The following is a 21,413-nucleotide window of genomic DNA, read 5'->3' as shown; positions in this document are numbered from 1 at the left end:
TGTTGAAGAGTGTGTTGTTTAATTTCTACATATTATGAATTTTTAATTTTTTCTTCTGTTGATTTGTAGTTTGATTCAGTTTTGGTCAGAAAAGATATTTGGTATGACTTCAGTCTATATAAATTTTTTAAGAAATGCTTTGTGAGTGAACATGTCGTTTATACTGGAGAAATATCCATATGCACTTGAGAAAAGTGTGTATTTTGCTTTTTTTTTTTGGAATATTTGGTATATGTCTGTTAGACACATTTGGTTTATAGCATTATTTAAGTCCTCTGATTCCTTACAGATCTTTTATATGGAAGTTTTGTTGATTATTGAAAATGTGGTTTCGAAGTTTCTTACTATTATTGTGTTGCTATTTCTCCCTTCAGTTTTGCCAGTTTGTTTTATGTATCTAGCTGATCTGATAGATAACATGATTGTTATCTATTGCTGGTGGATTGGCCCTTTTATTATAAAATGTCCTTGCTTTTTGTGACAGTTTTGGAGTTAAAGTCTATTTTGATTCATATAAATATAGTCACCTTTGTTGTCTTTTGGTTACCATTTGCATGGAATGGTCATTTGACTTTCAAATTTTTCCATCATTTGACTTTCAGCCTATATGTGACCTTAAATTTAAAGTCAATTTCTTATAGACAGCATATAGTTGGATCTTATTTTGAAGTCTTTTCAGCCACTATGTATCTTTTGATTGGGGTGTCTAATCCATTTTCATTTAATGTAATTATTGTTAGGGAAAAATTTACTATTGCCATTTTGTAAGTTGTTTTCTGTTAGCCCTTCCCTTCCCTTCCCTTCCCTTCCCTCCCCTCCTCTCCCCTCCCCTTCCCTTCCCTCCCCTCCCCTCCCTTCCCCTCCCCTTTCCACCCCTCCCCTCCCCTCCCACCTTGCCTCCCCTCCCCTCCCACCTTGCCTCCCCTCCCTTCCCCTTTCTTTCTTTCTTTCTTTCTTTCTTTCTTTCTTTCTTTCTCTTTCTTTCTTTCCTCTCTCTCTCCCTCTCTCTCTCTTTCTCTCTCTCCCTTTCTTCCTTCCTCTCCTCTCCTCTCTTCTCCTTTCTTTCTTCAGTCTTGCTCTGTTGCTCAGGCTGGAGTGCAGTGGTATGATCAAAGCTCACTGCAGCATCTAATTCCTGGGCTCAAGTGATCCTCCCACCTCAGCCTCTTAAGTAGCTGGGACTACAGATATGTACCACCATGCCCAGCTGAATTTAAAACTGTTGGTGGGTCTGTAAACTAGTTCAACCATTGTGGAAGTCAGTGTGGCGATTCCTCAGGGATCTAGAACTAGAAATACCATTTGACCCAGCCATCCCGTTACTGGGTATATACCCAAAGGACTATAAATCATGCTGCTATAAAGACACATGCACACGTATGTTTATTGCGGCACTATTCACAATAGCAAAGACTTGGAACCAACCCAAATGTCCAACAACGATAGACTGGATTAAGAAAATGTGGCACATATACACCATGGAATAGTATGCAGCCATAAAAAAGGATGAGTTCATGTCCTTTGTAGGGACATGGATGAAACTGGAAACCATCATTCTCCTGTAAACTATCGCAAGGACAAAAAACCAAACACCGCATGTTCTCACTCATAGGTGGGAATTGAACAATGAGAACTCATGGACACAGGAAGGGGAACGTCACACTCCGGGGACTGTTGTGGGGTGTGGGGAGTGGGGAGGGACAGCATTAGGAGATATACCTAATGCTAAATGACGAGTTAATGGGTGCAGCACACCAACATGGCACATGGATACATATGTAACAAACCTGCACGTTGTGCACATGTACCCTAAAACCTAAAGTATAATAAAATAAATAAATAAATAATAAAATAAAAATACAAAAATTAAAAAAAAAGAAAAGAAAAGGGGTCTTGCTGTGTTGCATAGGCTAGTCATGAGCTTCTGGCCTTAGCAATCCTCTTGCCTTGGCCTCCCTCTGTTAGTCTTGTAGTTCTTTTGTCTGTTTTTTTCTTCTCTTGCTGTCTTCCTTTGTGTTTTGTTAAATTTTTTTTGTATCCATATATTTTGGTTCCTTTATCTTTTCCCTTTTTATAACTTCTATAGGTATTTTTTTGCAGTTACCTTGGGACTAACATAAAATATAAAAGCCTACTTTAAGGTGATAATAACAAAGTTTAATTGCACAGAAAAAGTCTGTACTTTGACTTCTCCCTCCCATATACATACTTTATATTATGGTTGTCACAATGTATAACTATTCAGATTATGTATCTTTTATCATATTTTTGGCTATCATTATTTTGGCTATTGCCTTTCATGCTAGAATTAAAAGTGATTTACCCACCACCATTAAAGTAATATAATTTTCTGTACTTTCCTATTTATTTACTGTTACTCGTGAGTTCCATACTTTCTTATGCTATCATATTGCTGCTTAGAGTTTTTTGTTTTAACCTGAAAAGCTCCCTTTAGCATTTCTTATAAGTCGGGTCTAATGAAAACAAACTCCCTCAGCTTTTGTTTGTCTGGGAAAGTCTTTATCTCTCCTTTATTTTTAAAGGAAAGTTTTGCTGGATATATTATTATTGGTTGGCTGGTGTTTTTTTTCTTTCAGTACTTTGAATATACCATCCCATTTCCTTCTTACCTGCAAAGTTTTGTAGAAAAATCTTCCGATACTCTCATAAAAGTTTCCGTTGTATGTGACAAGTCACTATTTTCTTGCTACCTTCAAAATTCTCTGTCTTTAACTTTTGACAATTTGATCTTATCGTGGGTTTGTTTTTATTGGTCTGTGGGAATAAGATAGTGGGTTTATTTTTAAATTGTTTACATTATCTGTTTTCAAAATTATTTCTTTGTACTTTAATCCATTAATCTGTCTGTACCTTTTCTATTTCTTTGTATTTCTACCTTTTTGAATAAAAAGATTTGTTTACATATTATTTATAAATGCCTATATACCTATACACATACACATAGACACACACACATACATACACACACATAGAGCAACATATATAATGAATCATTATTATTTAGATATAATTTCTCTTTCCCTCCCTACATCCATTCTGTCCTTCTTTCCTTCCTCCCTCCCTCCTTCCCTCTCTCTCTCTTTTTTCCTTTCTTCCATTTGATGCCTTAATAACCAAAAGAAATGTGGTAAAATGTATTCATTCTTTTCTTTTTATTATTCCGTAAATTTATCTTTGCATTTCTAATATTTTATTTTATATACTTTTATGCTATGTTATCTAAAGCATAATATCAGTGATTATTATAGCTTGTAACTCTTATTACTACTAATGCAAATATTAAAAGCAACCAACAGTTTTTGTGCAGGTGCCACATGTCAGGTCTTCATGTAGGTATTTTTGATGAATTTTATTATTTAATACTTACAACAACTCTATAAGATAGGCATATTTATCACTTTCAATGAGGATTCTGGTGACTTGCATACTTCATTAAAAAAACACAAATAAATGAATTGATTTTTTGTTTTAGATACTGCTTCTTGATTTTAGTACTGCTTCATTAATATTGATATTGTGACTCTTGCATCCTTTTTGTTTGTATATGCCTTGTACAACTGTACATCTATATTTTAATATTTAAATTTTATATCACTTAGCATGGTGCTGGTATATAGTAGGTATGCTACAAAATGTTTGTGGAATGAACAGGTCTTTGGGAGTCACTTTTTAAAAATGTATATCCTTTTTATAAGGCACATAATTGAATTTTGTTTATAATCCAATGTGAGATGGTTGCCAGAGGAGTTTAACTTATTTACAATTATTGTGTTAATGATATGTTGATTTACTTCTGACATTTAGCATTTTGTATTCTTTTTAGCTTTCCTTTAATTTTCTTTTGCTTTTACTGTTGCCATATGAACTGTGAGTTCTTTGATTAAATATACATACAAATTGGCTTGGAAAGTGTACATCTTGTTTTAATTCTATTTTTGATTGACGTCTGGCTTGTCCTACAGCTGAGTGCATTCATACTGCTGGCAGGATAATTGGAGTTCCCTTTGCAGCTGTCGCTCCTCAAGCTTTTATATTTATGTGCCAGCCTACAGTAAATTACGTTCATGGTCGTAGATTTCTCATTTTTTTGCGATCTCATTTGAAATAATTTATTCTTTTGAAAGTGAAACATATTTGTTACATTGTGCAGACTTCTTTAGTTATTAGTCTTGTCCTAGTCACATAACAAATGTTAAACGATATAACATGTATTGATTATCTGTTATGTATACTGTGCTGAACTACGCAAGTTTGGAGGAGAAGAAAGAATATAAATAGTATCTTGTCTGTGTTTTCAAGGGGCTTGTAGTGTAATTGGCAAGGGGACTAGATGTGCTTCCATAAAAAGTTAAATAACCCAAAAATTAAAATATAAAGGATATTACCTGGCACTGTTTATAAATAAATGTAATATGAGAAACATATACAAAAAGTGCCATAAATACAGAAGCCAGAAATATTGTCTAGAGATGAAATGTTCTGAAGTATTTACAGAGGAAGAAGGAACCCAACCCAAGGTGGGTGAACCGTCTGGACGAAGGTTTGGGGATGGGCATGTGTGTGGCATGTGGATGAGATAGCAGGCAAATGATTTCATGGAATCATTTCAGAGGTTTCATGGAATTGGAAATGATTATGGTAGCTAAGTCCTAAGGTCTTGAGTCAGTAAGTTGGAGAACTTGAAGAACTGATGGTATAGTTCCAGTCTGAGTCTGAAGGCAGGGGAAGACTCATGTTCCAGCTGAGAGACACTCAGGCAGAGAGAGAGAATTTTCTCCTAATGTAACTTTTTGTTCTATTCAGGTCTTCAATAGATTGGATGAGGCACACTTGTTAATGACGGCAATCTGCTTTACCTAACCTACCAATTCAAATGTTAATCTCTTCCAGGAACATCCTCACAGACATACCCAGAATAATGCATAACTAACTATCTGGGTGCCTCAAGGCCCTGTCAATGTGATATATAAAATTAACCATCACAGTACTCACAGAGCATACAGAGGGCACTTAGCCAAAATGTAGAGACAGGGGCATGTCAGAAAAGGCTTTCATGTGGAACTAATGCCAGAGTTGAGTCCTAAGAGACAAGTTGGAGTTGAAGAGGTAGAGGTTTCAGGCAGGGTGGGGGAGTTGGGAAGAAGTGTTTTCTAGGTAGAGGAAGCCAAAGGTATAAATGCTTAGAGATGAGAGAGTACATGGCACTTTCAAGAATTGCCGCTGTCTCACTGTGGCAGGCATATAGAATGTGAGCAGGAGAATTGAGAGAAAAGGATGGAGGTAGAAAGACTGGTTCAGGTCAGGAGGGTTTTGGGTGCCACATGAAGGCACTTTGCTGAGGGAACTTGAAAATGATTTTGAATGTGATAGTGGAGTTAAATGGAAAATGGATTGTAGATAGGATGATTGGAGGTAGGGAGACTGGTCGGACTAATTTAGATTAAATATGACAAAGCTGAACAGAGGCATTGGCAGTGGGGATATATTTGAGAACAATTAAGGCATTAGAAGCTATAGCCTGGATGTCAAACAGATGAAGGGGCTAGGAGGAGGGAAATCACAGATGATTCTTGGAATCCTGGCTTGGAGAAGTGGCTGAAATTAGCTTATTACAATAGGAAACACAGGAAGAAGAGAAAGTTTGCCAGTCAGAGAAGAGTTGTGGGGTGGGCTGTGATAATTTCAGATATCCAATATAAATATAGCTTAAAAGTTTTCCCTTTCTTCATGGCATTTTCCTACTGAGTTTAGAGTAAGGGAGACTTACAGGTTGATATTTCTTTCAGATTTTCATGGCTGTATAACACTGGTAAAATTACTAGGTCAATAAAATATGTATAAATGTGCAGACTTGTTGATGAACAAACTGGCCCATTAATGGCCGGACAATTAACAATGATAAAGTTTGTTTCAGTAACAAAGGCTTCCAAAGAGAGAGTGATTTGGATGCCTTTCAACAAAATAAATTCCTTTCTTCTCAGATGACTTGTAAACTGATGTCATTTCTCATTCCATAAAGAAAAAAAAAAAAGAAAGATGAAACTTGCCATGGTCTGCACTATTGCAATGATGGCATTCTTCCTCAAAGTAATCTAAAAAAAGATATTGTGAGCAAACTTGTATTTCCTCTGCCAGAAATGCATGCCTAGCCATAATGCAAGCCTTTCATATTTAGCTCTTTAGATAATGGTTTTTACATGAACTTTCATAACATTTATTTACTGCTATAAATGATTGAACCAACTGCTGTTGGAAGCCAGGAATCTAGTTCCTCTGTAGTTGGATTCCTCACTACATTATCTCAATTTTATAGAGGTTGCCCTGAAGGTAGTGTTTCCTGTCAATATTACAAGGGGACAGTGTGAAATGCTATGAGCATGTCGGTTTTGAATGTTTATCGTTCAGCCTGCTTGCAAAACATGTTCGTCTCACTCTATGAAGGCCATGCTCTAGTTATAAATATTTCAACTCCCCAGCCCGAGTATTTTAGGGTGTATCAACCACATTTTCCTTCCCCTCCCATCTGGCTGACTGATTCATACTCTTCTGTGAATTGTTGCAGCAGAAAAACAGGTAGAGACTGCCAAATTCTGAAGACAAGGCTTTCTATATGTTCATGTGGCTAAAATGGTAAAAATATGACTTGGGCTGATCTACTAATAAAGGTTAAACCAGGTGCTATGGTTTGGATGTTACTTGTCCCTGCAAAAACTCAGGTTGAAATTTGATCTCCAGTGTGCAGTATTGGGAGGTGGTGCCTACTGGGGGGTGTTTGTGTCATGGAGGTGGATCACGTATGAGTAGATTAATGCCATCCTGCAGGGGGTGAGTTCCAGCTCTTGTCGGAATAGATTCGTTCCCTCAAGAGAAAGTTGTTTAAAAGAATCTGGCTTTCTCAGTTTCTCTCTCTTGCTTCCTCTCTTGCCACGTGATCTCTTTGCACACAGCTATTTCCTTTCGATTTTCTGCCATGAATTGAAACAGCAAGAGGCCCTCACTAGACACAGCTGCCCAATCTTGTACTATCCAGCCACTAAAATCATGAGTCAAATAAACCTCTTTTCTCAATAAACTACCCAGCCTAAGGTATCCTTCTATAGCAACATGAAATAGACTAAGACACCAGGATAGATATATTGTTCATTCAATGGAGAGAGGCACTTTGCTATAGTAGGATAATAGATGTTCCAGTTACACAACAGAGCCAGTTGTGAGCCTGCCATGGAAGAGTTTGAACTCAAGGTGGCTCTGCTAAGCAGAGCTCTGACATGAAGTCTTGCCACTCCCTCTAGTTCCTACATGCTTAGGCATAGGGGTTCCCTTAAGTTGAACTGGTTAAACTGGATGAACCACAGCCTCCCAGAACAGTCTCTCTGGGCCATGGCCTGAGGGTGGCTCCTGCCCTGGCAGGAAGCTGTGTCCACGTGCTTGCCTTCATCAGCTCCCACTCTGTGGTGCCAGACACAGCCAGGCAGGAACAGGACATGACTATGGACAGGATAGTTGGTGCCTGACTCTGGGCCGCTCCAGAAATCCTATTTCCAAAATCTTTTCAGCTCTTAGCTGGCTTCCTACAGTAAGCTAGGATTTCAGTCCAACATTTAGGAACTTCGCTCTTGGTGGCCAGAAAATACAGAACCAGATGCTGCTGAGGAAGAAGCCATTAGATGGTGGAGAAAGGTAAAAGGAATATATCTCTTAAGATAAAATAGAACTGTTTATTTTCTCTCATAAAGAATCTTCTTATTGCCTGAAGGAAGAATAGAGAACTTCCATAAGACAGTGGAAGTAAAGAAAACAATTGAACCATTTTACTATGAGAAATCAGAGAAATGTCTTATTGCTAACCTTTGCTGCTCTTCCAGCTAAAAACAAATTTCTGACATTCATATGAACAGAGATGCACATAATTATGGAAGATTCCCGAATACCAGAGAACCTCCAAAGAGCTTCTATTTGACTTTACAGTTTAATTGTCACTTTATCTACCTATAGCTGTGCGTATTTGCTGAATGGGGATAAAGAGAGAAATTGAGTAAAATTCTTGCTTTTAAAAAGGCACAGGAAAAGGGGAGAGTTATTTGCATATGGGGTAAAAAGTGTTATGATAAAAGTATGTCATGGATTCTTAGGAAACAATCTGTCTTCACATCCCTAGTGCCTAGTACAGTGCTTGACTTGCAGCAGTTGTTCACATTTGTTGGAAGCTGTGCTTCGGTTTCAATCAGGGTGAATTTGAGCCATTTAAGTGCAGAAATTCTTTAAGTGATTTTCATTTATTCCATTTATTCATTCATTCATAGGGCAAATATTTATAAAAAAATCTGATGAATGAAACCAGAAGTGTACACAATGCATATCAATATGATTTTACCCTAAATTTTGACGTTTTTGCCTGGGTAGTCTAGCAAGTGGTTTATTTGTAAGTGAAGTGATACTGTGTATAGGGGTTGTTTAGTATATTAGAAAATGAGCAAAGTGAATACATTATTTGTTGTACAGAAGTTTGCTTCGTTATTTAAAAGGAGACTGTTATAGTTCACCTCCCTAGTCCAGATGTGGTTTTATTTAGGCATCTCCGTCCTCTAGAATGACTCCAGATCACTGTGGAGATTGTCTCCCTTCTTTTGAATCCCACTTGGGTAACCTCCAAAGGGTCCTATACCTCTAACCTAAGAACCTTCCCTACTCATGTGAATTTCCTGTTTAACAAGATTGACTTGTGCTGACTGCTTTTTCATATCCATTCATTTAAAACACTTACTAGGACAAAGAGTGTATAGAATAATATAGTAAAGACCCATGCACCGCCACTTAGCTTAATACATAAAACGTTACCAGTAAAATTGATGTTCCTGTGTATCCATCCCCAGTCACATCTCACTTCTTCAAATATCCAATGGTACAATCACTACCTTAAATTTGGATTTGATCATTATCATGTCCTTATATTATTTATAGTGGGACTAAATATGTATGCATGGCTAATCATTATGTCACATTGTTTTCTATATTTTTAAACCTTATACAAGCGATATTATATAGTATGTATTCTTCTGTAACTTGGTATCTCAGTATTTTCATTCATAATTGTGTTGGTGAGATTCATCCATGATAACTGTGTCATATTATATGACATTCTGCATTTATTTGTATACTCTCCTATTGATGGGCATTTAGTTTGTTTACAACTTTCTTGTCAAGGGGTTCAGGGCAGATATTAGCATTATTGTTTGGTGCAAGCAGTGACTCGTTGTTAGGGAAGTGTATATACCTGAATGGTCTGCACAACCTTTCCAGAGGTACATTTGAGCTCAAGGGCTTTGAGATGCACTGATGGGCTGGTCTCCTACAAAAGGGTTTCGTCAGGAAGATGTTTCCAGCCTGTTTCTCTCTCCTTTTATGAACCAAAGAGAAGAACCTGGTAGAATTTGGGGACAGTCAGACTGCTTTGGTATCAAACAGTCTGAAGGTAAAAGTGTGAGCTGTTTGCAGTTAATAAAATCGTAAGCTGTCTAAAACCTGGAAGTTTGGAAAACTATGAAAAGTGCAGCCTCTTCTGCTGGGACAATGCCCCTAATCCAGATAGTGTCATACTAGGTAATTTAGAGATCTGTACTGATGATCATTATAAGCTACTTTTTTCTTGTTTCAGATAATGTTGCTATAATCATGTCTTCTTGTCTACGTGAGCAAGAATTTTTAAGGGCGTATACCTAGAAATAGAGTTGCTGGATTGTAGATATTAAGCCTTATCAAATTTATTGGGGTTGCCATTTGTTCCTCAAATTACTGAATCAGTTTATACTCCCACCAGTAATACATGGGACTTCCCATTGCTCTACATCCTTTCCAACAATTGATATTCTCTGAATTTATTAATTTTTGCCAACCGAGTAGATGGTATAAGATGGTACCTTACAGAGTGTTTTCATTATGATTGAGATTGATCATGTTGTGTCTTATATCTGTTGGTCGTTGATGTTTCCTATTTTATGAATTGCTTTTTACTTTTAATCTTATTTTTTCTGTTTAATTATCTTTTTAATTCTAATTTGCAGACCTCTTACATTCTTACAACAATTACATATTGCAAGTACTTCTCCCACATTGTTACTACTGTGCTTGTTTGTTACACTTTAAAAGACAGCTCTTTTTTTTTTTTTTTTTTTGAGATAGAGTCTCACTCTGTCACCCAGGGTGGAGTGCAGTGGTGAGATCTCAGCTCAGTGCAACTTCTGCCTCCTGGGTTCAAGCAATTCTCCTGCCTCAGCCTCCTGAGTAGCTGGGGTTACAGGTGCCTGCCACCACTCTCGGCTAATTTTTGTATTTTTTAGTAGAGATGGGCCTCACCATGTTGGCTAAGCTGGTCTCGAACTCCTGACCTCGTGATCTGCCCACCTCGGCCTCCTAAAGTGCTGGGATTACAGGCGTGAGCCACTGCGCCCAGCCAAGGAAACTTTTTAATAGTCTTTTGATTGAGAGAAGTTTAACATTTGGATGTAGCGGCATCTGTAAGTGTTAAGCCTAGTTTCTAAGAGTTTATGTATTCTTAATTACTGTGTGTTTTGTTTTAATTCCCTTTCCCCTATTTTTTTAAACAAGACTCTATTATCTTACTAACTACCTTTACAATTTTATATGCATGCTTAATTTAATAACTACCTCTTCCCTGGTGAAAAATATCTTATAATCTCTTTATTGTTGCACAATATCTTAGTTCTATCTCATTTTTGTATTTCCCTAGTTTAGCACTGTCATATTGTTTTGTGCTGCAAATGCTTGATTAGATCTACCTGTATATTTAAAAATTTATTTGCTTACCATTTATTTCAGACTTTCTATAGTTATTCTTTTAGTGAAAATTTATTCATAATAAACTCTAAAATTTTTGTCAGAAAATATACCTCCTTGACTTCATTCTTGAATGAGGATTCAGCTAGGTATGAAATTGTACATTATGTTTATTTTCTCATGGCTTTTGAGAGATCTGCTATCATTGGAATTTTGATTTCTTTGCAGGTATCATTCTAATCTATATATTTTTGAAGGTGCTTTCCTTTTGGCTGATTTTAAGGTTATACATTTGTCTTTGGTGACTTGTAATGTTGCTATGATGTGTTTAGGCGAGGATGAGAAAAATTCAGAGAGCGGACATTTTTCTATTTCCTGAATCTAAAAATTTATGGTTTTCATCGAGGACATTTTTTGGTCAATATATTTTCAAATATTGTGCCTTCTAGAACTCTAATCGCGTGTACATTAAATTTTATTTTATTTTCCCGTTCTGTTAAAACTTTTAACAATATTTTCATCTCATTGGTTCTATTTGCTACCTTTTATGAACTTTTAAAAAGTTTTCTTCCAGTTTATTAATTCTCTCTTTCATAGTCTGTCCAATTTGCTTTTTAAAATATCCACTAAATTTTTAATTCTGATAACTCCATTTTCATTATATTTCAATGATTATATTTTAATTTCCATTAATCCAATTTGTTTCTTTTTCAAGATTGCTTCTTTATATTTTCTTGGGTTTTTTAACTTTATTTTTTATTTTTTTGGAAAATACTAATATATGAAGTTCTGGAGAGTCTACTTTTGTGATTTTTATTTCTACAAACTCTTTTTCTTGGTGGCCTGTTTCCTTAGGCATAATTTAAGTTGAGAAAATGTATTTGACTGCTGAGAGTTTGGTTGGTGTTTGTTCCTTTGCATTTGCTCCTGCCATGCACCCTGGGGTGCTACCAAATTAGGGCAACAATTAGTATTTTGGCTGTGGCTTTCCAAACCCTAATGTTTGTGTAAATGTGAGCCCCAGACTCACATAGAATAGATCTGTATTTTAAAATTATTGGTGGTAGGAGAAGTGCGGGAAAGTAGGTTTGATAGATTTAGAAAATAAAACTACAGAGTTAAATTTGATTTTCAGATAAACAACAAAAGTATACATATATTTATTAAGTATACTTTAAGTATTAAATATACTTATTTATTAAGTATACTTTAAATATTTAAAAAAATCCCATAAAATATTTGTTGTGGATCTTCTCTGGCTGTTCATGCTGGGGGATGGAGAAGCTTTGTTTTCCTAACCAGAGGTGAAGCTGATACAGGTAAATTTTCATACTGTCTTCCTTTGCAGATGAGATTTTTTTCTAACCCACTATTTCATGGAGCATCTAGTCTTTCAAAGGCCTTGGGTTTTTATGGGCATCTAAGTTCCATTCTGTACCTTGTGGAGGCTTTGTGTCCTGTTCCCAGAGTGGTTCTAGGCCCTTGGAATGGGACAATTCCATTAGAAGTTACTGACCCAGCATTTGCTTTCCTCCCTGGTTTTCTGCTTCCTTATTAATTTGTTTGTTTTGTTGGTTGGTTCTTTTGGCTACTAGGATTTTCCCCTTCTTTGCTAGTGAGATAGGCATTTAAAAACGATATTTGTTGTGTTTTATCAGTTATAATGTTGGAAGCAGAAATGCTCCTATTTACTCTTTAACCAAGTTAACCAAGCCCTTGCCCTTATCGCTGGTCTAAAATTGCTCTCTGAACATTCTGCAGGGGGTGCTTTATTGCTAAATCCAACTGCCTCTTCTTGAGAGTTGCATGCTTGAAAGCTCTCATTTCTTGGTAGAATTTTCTCTTTCATCACCTTCTGTTCCTCCAGGTTTTTCTTACTCTTCTTGCATGACCAGTCATTGTCAGTGTTCTTTGCTGGCTGTCTTTCCTGTGGCTTCCTCTTTGATATAAACATGCCTCTTGGACAATGAATATACTCCTAAGCTAGTGCTCTGACTTCTAAACTCTGTAGGCTAGCTTCTGCATTATTTTCTATGGTTATCTTTCTAAAAACCAACAGACCTCATGACTATTCTTGTCCTGGAAAATCTTTGATAGTTTTTTATTGCCACAGTACATAATCTTAGCATTAAAATCTCTCCATCATGTGGCTGTAAGCCACTCTTCCAACCTCCTCAGCTATCAAGCTCTGTGCTTTGTACCTTATGCTTCAGTCACCACACTGCTGTTCATAACCTCATAATTATTTGTATCACTTATCTAATTATTAATTAAAGTATTGTGTCCATAATTCTGTTTGCTGCCTGTATATTAAAATCATACTCTTCAAGTTTGGGCTCAGATTTGAACCTGGTAAAGGTTTGGCTCATTCCTTCCTCTAGCTGGCAGCTCACTTAGTACTTCATTCATGATTTTCAGAAAATGCAAGCATTTGGGGCTTTCTATAGTAGCTATTTTTGTATCTCTCTGTCTTAAGTTTTTACATGCAAGCTATTTTTTTCATCTTATTACCTTAATTCTGAACACAAGACTGTATATTTGGTAGCCTTTAATAAACGTGTTTATTATTTAAATAAGTTGCTTGTCTTTAGAAGTTACAAGGACACATTAGTTAGGACTTGTAGTATCCTACCAGGTTTTATGAAAAAAATGAAGATCAACTTGGAAAACTTGTTAGAGCTGCATAGGCAGTATGAATCTTCATTTTCAATTTGGAAGAATATTTTACTTAACTTTTATATTACCAGGGAGTTCTATTGCTATGTTAGAACTTCTGGCAGACTGATGGCTATAAGACTGAGGATTCCTAGAATCTCATGAAAGAGTCTTTCCAGAAGATACTCAGCAACTAGTTGATGCATTGTCATCATTTTCAAGTAGAATAAGAACAGATATTTGGAGGAAGTGAATGAATACATTTTAAAGGCTATGGAAGTTGCTGAGTAGGGAGCTTATTTGTTCTAATAGACTGCATGATTACATCAGCTTTCAAGTATTTATAACCTGTAGATTCCCCCTTCCTTTTCCTCTGTCTGCATACAGTTGCCAGACTTAGAAAATAAAAATACAGCCAGGCATGGTAGCTCACACCTGTAATCCCAGAACTTGGGGAGGCCGAGGCGGGTGGATCACCTGAGGCCGGGATTTAGAGACCAGCCTGGCCAACATGGTGAAACCCTGTCTCTACTAAAAATACAAAAATTAGTTATGTGTGGTGGCAGGTGACTGCCCGTAGTCCCAGCTACTTGGGAGGCTGAGGCAGGAGAATAGGTTGAACCCAGGAGGCACAGAGGTTGCAGTGAGCCAAGATCGCACCACTGTACTCCAACCTGGGTGACAGAGTGAGACTCTGTATTAAAAAAAAAAAAAGAAAAGAAAGAAAATAAAAATACAAGACATTCAGCAAATTCAAATTTTGGATGAACGATGAATAATTTTTAAATGTATGTCCCAATATTACATGGGACATACACGCAGAATAAATCATTGTTTATCCAAAATTCAAATTTAATGGATGTCCTATATTGTACCTGGCAATCCTATGTCGGCTCCACTGTCAGCTTCTTGTTCCTTATCATCCATAATCATCTTCAAAGCAAACAAAACGTTTCTATATTTAGAAATGAGGATTCCGTAAAAGTGTTATTATTTGGAAAACTATCAAAGATATCCTAGCTTGCAAATTTTAAGTGTCAAGTGAAATGCAACATAGCAACAAGATAATTACTTCTAAGGTGGGGTGGTGAAAAAGTAGTCCTGTATTGAAAGACTGGTCTAAACTCTGGCAGTTTACTAGTGTAGAGTATGTTTCTGGTCATTTTTCCAATACAACTAACATATTGTGGCAGGCACATCTGGGTGACATGCATTCTGGAACTCAGTAAAAAATGCCTGGGAGAATGCCTGTGTGTGTGTATGTGTTGAGTTAAACAGCCCTTTGTTACAAGGGAGTAGGAAGGGGCTGTGAATATTGTGTTAAAATGCAAACTAATTGATGGACGGTATAATCACCACCTTAGTTAGCGCCCGGGGACTCTTTTCATACTGGCAAGCTGTAAATTTAAATGGAAACCAAAAGGATAGTACACAGCCCACAGCTCTGCATTCCATTACTTCACATATGAAATATTCAGTGAGTAAGAGAAAGGCTTAACAGATAATAGCTGGAGAGGAGCTGCACAGTGATTAAGTCAAGACTGAAGTGGCTGGTAACAATCTCAATCTAACCACATCCAGATAAGAGTTTCTATTTGAAGGATTAAACTCCATTCTTTGCTCAGGATGAGGCAACCCACTTCTGAGTGCCGAACTACACAGTGATCTCTTACCTTAGACCCAGTGTAGTTGTTCAGAGATTATGTGATTTGGGGTAAGGTGGAGCTATCCGTGAGCCTCATCAATCATGCTATATTTATCTTTTAGATGCCTGCTATTTACTGTCATTTAAAGTAAATGAGTTTTCTAATCCAGCTAACTTGGGTTCAAATCTCCCTCAGCCCTGTGCCCCTTGAGCAGTGACATAAAATTTCTGAGCTTGTTTCTTCATCTATAAAATGAAGCCGATACCGTCCGTCTCTCAGCATTGGGATGTAGATGCACTGGGCTTATTAGATGCAAAGTGTTTAGCATTTATTAACCGCTTCATGAAGCCTACCTTCGTACCTCCCTATCTGTGTGCTGTCTCATATTCACTTTTCAGCGTGAGCCTGACTTCAGGATGCTGCACGTCTTCACAAAGCCAAACATTTCCTGCTGGCATTCTTGACTCTTCCAAGACACTCTCTTTTCAAGGTACCCTGCATTTGAGGGAGCACATCTGCCTTAGGCTAGAAATAGCAGACTTTCCTCTCTCATGCCCACCCCAGTCGGCAGGCACTGCTGCCTGAAGTAATGTTTTTAGAAAGGCCAAGGGGCCATTCTGGGTTTGGTGAGACAGCATCATAGTTGATTGACAAAGGCTGCCATTTGCTCCGGAAGGAGTTGTGGAGGTATCTGTACTATGAGCTGGATACATTTCTCCTCAGTCGGGCTGCAAAGTAGGCAGAGTTTGTCTTCAGCAACATTACTTCCCCTATCTAAACACACCCCCGTCTTCTTGTGCCATCTTCCCCAAGTTCACTAGTTTGCACATTCTGGGTATGCAACAGAGAAAATAAAGGATGCACACATTTGTTTCTATGAGGATTTGGGGACTCAGCCATTTCCTTCTGAGGAGTGCCCCAAAGGAGAAGGTGGGTGCTCTGGGCCAGCCAGGCTGCCGGTGTGTCCGGATGCAAGCTGGCATTATATAAACTTCAGATGATTTTTTTTCCCATTATATGCAAGGGACCTAAATGGGCGAAATGATTTCTTTGTTTCTGGGAAAGGCAAAAGAGCACCAACTGTCTTTCTCACTTTTGGCCTCTTCACAGTTGCAGGTCTTTAACTCAGACTTCTATTAAGATGTAAGTTTTCCCAATAGAACCTAAGAGTGGCAGCATGGAAGAGAATATTTGAAAAGAGATTAAAGAAATAAGAAACAGAAATGACATCTTGGTGAATACAGAATGTGCTTTCCTGGAGGAGATGGGCCATCTCTGACGCAGGAGGATGAGACAGCAGCACCAGGAGAGGTTCCTCACGCACCTGTGCAGTATGCTGAGCGACGGCCAGCTGACAAGCCTTTGCAGAGTCACACTTGTTCTGATGATCATTGTAGTAATTTTCCAAAAACGTGGAAAGTATAAAAAAGTAAATAAAGCCATCTGACATTAAGAACTGACCCAAGTTACTTAAGATGTTGGTGCATTTTCTTCTAGTCTTTTTTTCGCCCTGCATTAGTATTAATAGATTTGCACCTAAATTATTAATCGAGGCAGCCTTGGGGCTTTTTCTTTTCTAATTTGCCCAAGGCAAAAAAGTAAGATCACCTGTTTTTTTCTTCTTTAACTTTCATTTTTAATGTCCAATTATGCTAACTTGAGTCCCCAAAAATGTAGTTGCCAGAATGCTCAGAACAGGCTCCTGCCTGTAGGGTATACCATGTGGCTGCATCTGCTGCCACCCATGTGCCCTGTCCAGTTTGATGATTCCTCCCCTAGTCCTCCTCCTGGTGAACACTCTTGACATCACCATTGCAGCTTGGGGGACAGGACACTGCTCATCCTTCAGCCTTCCACTCCAATTCTTGGGATAGCCCTTTTTAAATTTCCCAGTGCACAGCTGAGACCAGGCTGTGGTGTGTCTACAATAATTTACTGAAATTTAGGCAAGGCAGAAGAGAAACGTAACACAGAAAGAAACTTACAGTTGCTTCTAGAAGTGCCCATTCTTAAAGTTCAACTTTAAGCCCAACCCTCAAAAGAAATGGACATTTCTCCACCCCAGTAAAGCCCAAGAGTTGCCCTCTTCAGTTTTCATTTACTATTTCAGTGTTAACCCCTTTTCCAGAATGATTGACAGCAGGAACTTCCACTCTCTTCAGAGAATGGAAGACCCCAATGCAGGGGGTCTGCAGGGGACTAGTCTACCTGGCCATGAGGATGGACGACTTAGTTATACTAGTCTTAGAGAACATTTCCAAAAGTCTAAGTTATTGTATCAAGTCCAACATAGACCTTAATCTGCAGATCTCCTTCAATGTCACATGAGATTAGGCTTTTCTATCCAGGAGCTACACCTTTTGCAAAAAATTCACAGAGCAACATCACATCTCTTTAAGGACAAGCAATGATGTGAAGGTACACGGCCATTTAAATCCAGGATAATAGAAGAAGCATTCTCTAAAGAAAGCAATCTTTGGAGGGATAGTTTTAAAATGCAGCTGTTTTACATTAAACAGACCATCCCAGTCAGAACCTTCCACATGTAGATTGCTTCAATGCATTTACGTATTTGCTCTTGCTTTACACTGCATAACTTAAAGAGACCACCAGAGAAACTGGGGAATTTCTTCCCAGAGAAAAAGTGAGATACTGTGTGTGAATTTTAAAACAGTGGTTTTTAAAATAAGTCTTCAGGTCAATCTCCATTTGTGATATAACCCACACACACATTTTGTATAATTGAAAATCATACTTTACATATATTTCTATTATTTGCTTTTTAAATTTAATTTTCCATTGTAAATATTTTCTAATAGCATCAAAATATTTTGAAAACATGATTTTTCATGATTTTATGATCTTCAAATCTATAGTTGTTAATCTAATTAACCATTCCTTCTTGTTGGGCATTTAGGTTGTTTATAGTTTATTAAGATAAATAATAATAAAATGAACATCTTTGCACATATACATTGTCTATTTTTATGATCATTTTCATAATTCAGCTTTTATTAAGAAATTATCCCAAAACACAATGTCTTAAAATAACAATTATGCTTTCCTGGAGGAGATGGGCCATCTCTTTTTCATGATTCTGTAGGTTGGCAAAGAATCTGTTTTTCTGGTCTGTGCTGGTTCTGCAAAGACCAGGTGATCTGGGATGGCCTAACTCCCACGTCTAGGATAACAGGGAAAACTAAGATGCCTGGGACTCTCTCCACCTGTTCTCTTATCCTTAAGGAGTCTAGCCCAGGCATATTCCTGGTGGCGGAAGGGTCCCCAACAGCAGGAGAGGGAAAGACCCATTGCACAAGTCATGTTTTTTTAAGTTCTGAGGTATATATGCAGCCTGTGCAAGTTTGTTATGTAGGTAAACATGTGCCATGGTGATTTGCTGTACCTGTCAACCTATCACGTAGGTATTAAGCCCTGCATGCGTTAGCTATTTTTCCTTATGCTCACATACTCACCATTCATCCAAAGCACACCATCCAATGGCTTTCAGTATGTTCATAGATACATGTAACCACCACTACAGTCTATTTTAGAAAATTTTATTCACTTCAAGAAGAAATTCAATAGTTTTTACTTATTATCCTCTCTGTGTCCCCATGTTGCTGTATTCCATCACTGAGCAACCACGAGTCTACTTTCTGTCTCTATAGATTTCCTTATTCGGGACTTTCATATGAATTTCCGTTCATATAGTATGTAGTTTTTGATGACTGGCTCCTTTCACTTAGCAAAATATTTTCTTTTTAAAACAATGCTTTAAGTTTTATTTTAAGTTCTGGGGTACATGTGCAGGATGTGCAGGTTTGTTGCATAGGTAAATGTGTGCCATGGTGGTTTGCTGCACCTATCAACCCATCACCTAGGTATAAACCCCAGCATGCATTAGCTATTTTTCCTAATGCTCTCCCTCCTCACCTCCCACCTCCTCTACAGGCCCCAGTATGTGTTGTCCCCCTCTCTGTGTCCATGTATTCTCATTGTTCAGCTCCCACTTGTAGTAAATGAGAACATTCAGTGTTTGGTTTTCTGTTCCTGCATTAGTTTGCTGAGGATAATGGCTTCCAGCTCCATCCATGTCCCTGCAAAGGACATGATCTCATTCCTTTTTATGGCTACATAATATTCCATGGTGTATATGTACCGTATTTTCTTTATCAATTCTATCATTTATGGGCATTGGGTTGATTCCATGTCTTTGCTATTGTGAATAGTGCCACATTGAATATATGTGTTCATGAATCTTTGTAATACAATGATTTATATTCCCTTGGGTATATACCCAGTAATGGTATTGCTGGGTCAAATGGTATTTCTGGTTCTAGGCCTTTAAGGAATTGCCACACTGTCTTCCATGCTGGTTGAACTAATTTACATTCCCACCAAGAGTGTAAAAGCATTCCTATTTCTCCACAGCTTCACCAGCATCTGTTGTTTCTTGACTTTTTAATAATCACCATTCTGACTGGCGTGAGATGATATGTCATTGGGGTTTTGATTTGCATTTCTCTAATGATCTGTGATACTGAGCTTTTTTTCATGTTTGTTGGCTGCATAAATGTCTTCTTTTGGGAAGTGTCTGTTCATGTCATTTGCACACTTTTTAATGGGGTTGTTTCTTCCTGTAAATTTGCTTAAATTCCTTGTAGATTCTGGATATTAGACCTTTGTCAGATGGATAGATTGTAGAAATTTTCTCCCATTCTGTAGGTTGCCTGTTCACTCTGATGATAGTTTCTTTTGCTGTGCAGGAGTTCTTTAGTTTAATTAAATCCCATTTGTCAATTTTTGCTTCTGCTGCAATTGCTTTTGATATTTTCATCATGAAGTCTTTGCCTGTGCCTATGTCCTGAATGGTATTGCCTAGATTTTCTTCTAGGGTTTCTATAGTTTTGGGTTTTACATTTAAGTTTTTAATCCATCTTGAGTTAATTTTTGTATAAGGTGTAAGGAAGGGGTCCAGTTTCGATTTCCCGAATTTGGCTGCCCGGTTCTCCCAGCACCAATTACTGACTAGGGAGTCCTTTCCCCATTGCTTGTTTTTGTCAGGTTTGTTGAAGATCTGATGATTGTAGATGTGTGGTCTTATTTCTGAGTTCTCTATTCTGTTCCATTGGTCTATGTGTCTGTTTTTGTACTAGCACAATGATGTTTTGGTTACTGTAGCCTTGTATAGTTTGAAGTCAGGTAGTGTGATGCCCCAGCTTTGTTCTTTTTGCTTAGAATTGTTTTGGCTATACGGGCTCTTTTTTTGGTGCCCTGTGAATGTTAAAATAGTTTTTTCTGATTCTGTGAAGAATGTCAATGGTAGTTTAATGGAAATACCATTGAATTTATAAATTACTTTGGGCAGTATGGCCATTTTTACGATATTGATTCTTCCTATCCATGAGCATGGAATGTTTTTCCAGTTGTTTCTGTCTGCTCTGATTTCCTTAAGCAGTGGTTTGTAGTTATCCTTGAAGAGGTCCTTCACTTCCCTTGTTAGCTGTATTCCTGAATATTTTATTCTCTTTATAGCAATTGTGAATGGGAGTTCATTCATGATTTGGCTTTCTGCTTGTCTGCTGTTGGTGTATAGGAATGCTTGTGATTTTTGCACGTTGATTTTGTATCCTGAGACTTTGCTGAAGTTGCTTATCACCTTAAGAAGCTTTTGGATCGAGATGATAGGGTTTTCTAGATATAGGATCATGTCATCTACAAACAGAGACAGTTTGACTTCCTCTTTTCCTATTTGAATACCCTTTATTTCTTTCTCTTGCCTGATTGCCCTGGCCAGAACTTCCATTACAATGTTGAATAGGAGTGGTAAGAGAGGTCATTCTTGTCTTGTGCTGGTTTTCGAGGGGAATACTTCCAGCTTTTGCCCAGTCAGTATGATATTGGTTGTGGGTTTGTCATAAATGGCTCTTATTCTTTTGAATGCACAAGTACTTTTTAAGTCTCTTCTCATGTCACATTTCTCAAGTCTGGTTGGCCAAGGGAAGTACCATGGCCAAAGCCAGATTCGAAGGACAGGGGAAGTAGACTCCACCTTCTGATGGCAGGAGGGGCAAAGCAAAGTCACCTTGAGAAGGGGCCTGTAGACAGGGAGGAATGATCACAGCTGCAGCCATTTTAGCGTAAGTCTGTTACACTTTCCTTGAATTTCTGGAATGATTGCCTCAGAGCATATACACTTTTTGGTTGCTTTAAAAAAAGTGTTTTTTTTTTTTTGGCACAGAGTGCGTCTACAGAGAGTGCACACTACAGATGCACATCACCACACCTGGCTAATTT

The 21,413-nt window shown here is 37.7% G+C and overlaps 1 protein-coding gene across 3 annotated transcripts in view; it reads left to right on the top strand.

The window, feature by feature from the left end:
* NCKAP5 (NCK associated protein 5) overlaps window positions 1-21,413 on the top strand; it is a 1,005,982-nt gene that overhangs the window by 32,654 nt on the left and 951,915 nt on the right. The window contains exon 1 of one of the 3 annotated variants that reach the window (XM_055260746.2): window positions 7,554-7,701. The exons of the other annotated variants lie outside the window; for them this stretch is intronic. The gene's annotated coding sequence lies outside the window, so the exon portion shown is untranslated. Of the gene's footprint in view, window positions 1-7,553; window positions 7,702-21,413 lie in introns of those variants that run through there. 3 annotated transcript variants of the gene reach the window in all.

This window comes from Symphalangus syndactylus, chromosome 22 (assembly GCF_028878055.3).
Source record: "Symphalangus syndactylus isolate Jambi chromosome 22, NHGRI_mSymSyn1-v2.1_pri, whole genome shotgun sequence".
In the NCBI taxonomy this organism is placed as follows: domain Eukaryota; kingdom Metazoa; phylum Chordata; class Mammalia; order Primates; family Hylobatidae; genus Symphalangus; species Symphalangus syndactylus.
This window is presented reverse-complemented; position numbering and strand designations above follow the sequence as displayed.